This window comes from Apodemus sylvaticus, chromosome 9 (genome assembly GCF_947179515.1).
Source record: "Apodemus sylvaticus chromosome 9, mApoSyl1.1, whole genome shotgun sequence".
Classification (NCBI taxonomy): domain Eukaryota; kingdom Metazoa; phylum Chordata; class Mammalia; order Rodentia; family Muridae; genus Apodemus; species Apodemus sylvaticus.
In genome coordinates this window covers 110,665,921-110,669,788 of record NC_067480.1, presented here as the reverse complement: position 1 = coordinate 110,669,788, position 3,868 = coordinate 110,665,921, and the positions used below count along the sequence as shown (strand labels likewise).

Genomic DNA, 3,868 nt, shown 5'->3' with positions numbered 1-3,868 from the left:
CTGTTTCTCTGACCAGCAGCATGGAAGTCACAGAGCTATATAGAAGCAAACCCTTACTGTCTGAAGACATCGCACACTTGCTTGATTTATCTGTCATTGTTTTAGATTTATCTATTTCTGCACCTACGGCTGTTATGTAGTATGTTTGTGTTCTTTGGATGTTTCAAAGGATTTCAAAATGTTTTCACGGAACATGTATTACTTTACAGCTGATCCAAAAACAGTAGTAACATATATGTGTGTGTGTGTGTGTGTGTGTGTGTGTGTGTGTGTGTGTGTGTACATATATATATAGTTACATATAGTTATATATAGTTACATAGTTATTGTTATTTAGAAATGAGACTGAAAGAACTCAACTAGAATTTACTTTGAAAGTGACAGAAATTAAATTTGCTGTACTTTTGCCACAGACACTCCACTTAAAAATTTTGGACAGCGATCATGCCAAATTATATTGATATTTTCAGGGTTTTGACATTATAACCTAAAAACTGCAATGCTTTGAAAATATTCTCTATAGGATGGGGTAACTTGAAATTTTTTATTTCTTAGAACATTTGATTTTTAAAGAGAAAAATTATTTGGATGGACATAATAAGAATGATTTTTCTAAAGTGTTAAATGTCTTCCAAGAAGGCCTCTGGGAACCTTCCTGCGGTTGTGCTCGAACCTCATTGCTACAGCCTCCGGACTCCGTTCCACCCTTTCAGTCTGAGACTGGCCCAGAAGAAAACAAAAACTAAAACTTAATTATCTTTTTTACTTGGTACCTACATCGGAAGCATCAAAACAATTTGTTACAGTAAACCGTAGCCATGAGGGAAATCGTGCACATCCAGGCCGGACAGTGTGGCAACCAGATCGGTGCTAAGTTCTGGGAGGTGATAAGCGATTAACAGGGCATCGACCCTGCTGGTACCTACTGCGGGAACAGAGACCTGCAGAGGGACAGAATCTCGGAGTACTACATTGAAGCCACAGGTGGCAAGTATGTCCCTCGAGCTATCGTGGTAGATCTAGAACCCGGGACTATAAACTCCATTCGCTCCGGTCCTTTTGGCCAGATCTTCAGACCACATGATTGGTTTTGGTCAGTCTAGGGCAGGCAACAACTGGGCAAGGGCCACTACACAGAGGGAGCTGAGCTGGTTGATTCTGTCTTGGATGTGGTGCGGAAGGAGGCAGAGAGCTGTGACTGCTGGGAAGGCTGTCAGTTGACCCACTCACTGGGTAGAGGCACTGGTTCTGGCATGGGCACCCTGCTCATCAGCAAGATCCGAGAATACCCTGACCGCATCATGAATACCTTTAGCATGGTGCCCTCACCCAGTGTCTGATACCGTGGTTGAGCCCTACAACGCCACCCTGTCTGTCCATCAGGTGGTGGAGAACACGGATGAGATCTATTGCATTGACAACAAGGCCCTCTGTGACATCTGCTTCCGTACCCTGAAGCTCACCACACCAACCTATGGAGACCTGAACCATCACGTCTCAGCCACAGGAACGGTGTCACCACCTGCCTCCATTTCCTGGGCCAGCTTAACGCTGACCTTCGAAAGCTGACTGTCAACAAGGTGCTGTTCCCACGTCTCCACTTCTTCATGTCTGGCTTTGCCCCTCTCACCAGCCGTGGAAGCCAGCAGTACCGGGACCTCACTGTGCCTGAACTTACCCAGCAGGTCTTCGACGCCAAGAACATGATGGCCTGAGCCACGGCCGGTACCTCACAGTTGCGGCTGTCTTCTGTGGGCAAATGTCTATGAAGGAGGTGGATGAGCAGATGCTCAATGCGCAGAACAAGACTAGCAGCTACTTTGTGGAATGGATCCCCAACAAGGTCAAGACAGCTGTCTGTGACATCCCACCACGCGGCCTCCAGATGGCAGTCACCTTCATTGGAAACAGCTCCACCATCCAGGAGCTCTTCAAACACATCTCGGAGCAGTTTCCGGTGATGTTCCACCAGAAGGCTTTCCTCCACTGGTACACTGGTGAGGGCATGGACCAGATGGAGTCACCGAAGCTGAGAGCAACATGAACGACCTCGTCTCTCATGCCGGCAGTACTAGGATGCCACCGCGGAAAAGGAAGAGGATTTCGGAGAGGAGGCAGAAGAGACCTAAGGCATCACCTCAGGCTGCTCAGTTCCCTCAGCTTTCTCCAACTGCTCCTTGTCCTCCAGTTTCTTTCTGCTGCCTCTGTCCTGTTTTTGCTTCATGTTGTTTTCTCACTGGGGTAAGCAGTGCCTGGCACGAGGCAGGCACTCAATAAATATCTGTTTGTGGGGGAAAAAAAAGTCTTCCAAGAAAATACTGAAAACAAGTACTTTCCACAGTTGAAAACAATTATGGAGACTACATTTTCGAAATACTAAGTACAACCAATTATTTAGAATAAAAACATCTCAAATAATTTCTCATTGCGATTTTAAATGTAGAAAGCATTTTAAAGTATATATAACCAATCACTATGAGGTTTTAATTAAAATACTTAAAATCTCACATATCAAACACTTTCAGATTACTGTATTGTATAAACTATGCACTTTTTACTTTAAATGACAAGATATTTATTGCGATTTTCAGCCACTTTCCTCACAAAATCCTGAAGGTACCTGATGTTTGTATTATCACACAAACCCCAACACAGATGCACATATGATCTATATATCATGCTACAGTCAAAGTCCCAATGTCGTAGGCCACATATAATGCATTTAATAACATAGGTATGGTCTTTCTACCCTACTTTTTACAATGTGAAATTAATAATATAGAATTTATTAAAGTTTGCCATTGAAAGAAAGACCTACAGCTCTTTACTCAAAATCAGAGGAAGAGCGACATCACCTCAGGGACTTGTTAGATTACATAGTGGAGTTAGGATTCATTTTTATGTCATGGTTTGATCAAGAAATACATGTCCCCAGAAAGGGAAGTGAAGTCCCTTGGACTGAGTCCTAGCGGGTGTTTCTTCAGTTCAAGGCTAATCACCTGTTTGCAGTTCATTCCACTTATTTCTTTAGTTTCAAATTTTATAGTCCCCAAGTAGCAAGTAGGTGCTATTAAACTGAAGTATCTATGAAACTATAAACTGCTGGAACTTATAATTTATTGTTCTTAACAAATCCTGTAAATTTGTTTGAGGAATGCAGGTGACCTCATAGAAATCAGTACAGTAAAACCTGACAGAATTAACTATAAAATATTGCTGGGTCATAGGACATTGAATTATGTCTAACCAGAGTAACCAGCAACAATTACTCTAGATATCAAATCTTGGTCTTTAGGTTACATTCCCAAAGATCTCTGCTTGTTAACCTACCAGCTGCATTTTAGTCACCCAGTTCTGTGGGGAAATCTTTCCTATATTTTACTGCAAGGGGTAGGGGGGGGCGAAAAAATGACATCAAGGTCAAGATTCTCAGAAACCCTACTATTTGGAGAGCTGGTAAAACAGACAGCCAGGAGACCGAGTTAGATAACATACCTGAGGAGAATCGCTAAGCATGTGTAATTACCCTAATGTGTATCATTAGGACATTATTTTGGGTGTATGTGTGTGTGGTGTGGTTTCACTTTTATATGGTTTCCAGTCCACACAGTATTTCAGTGTTGCAATTTGCTCCTCAAAACATGACTATTATTTGTATTCTAGATGTGATGTGATGTGTGTGTGTGTTTAGAAATAAAAAATGGAGTCGGGGCTCCTACAGATTATAAGCTTATTACTGAAAATTAGAACGGAGGAAAAGTGCCTGCGCCTCGCATTGTGACGCCGCCCCGCTTTGTGACGCAGACTGGCGACGCTAGGCAGTTCATCAGCTTCGACAACTCTCAGCTTCGACAACTCTCAGCTTCGG

The 3,868-nt window shown here is 42.9% G+C and overlaps 1 pseudogene; it reads left to right on the top strand.

The window, feature by feature from the left end:
- Positions 1-792: 792 nt before the first annotated feature.
- Positions 793-2,129, top strand: LOC127692856 (tubulin beta chain-like; annotated as a pseudogene).
- The last annotated feature ends 1,739 nt before the right edge of the window (positions 2,130-3,868 follow it).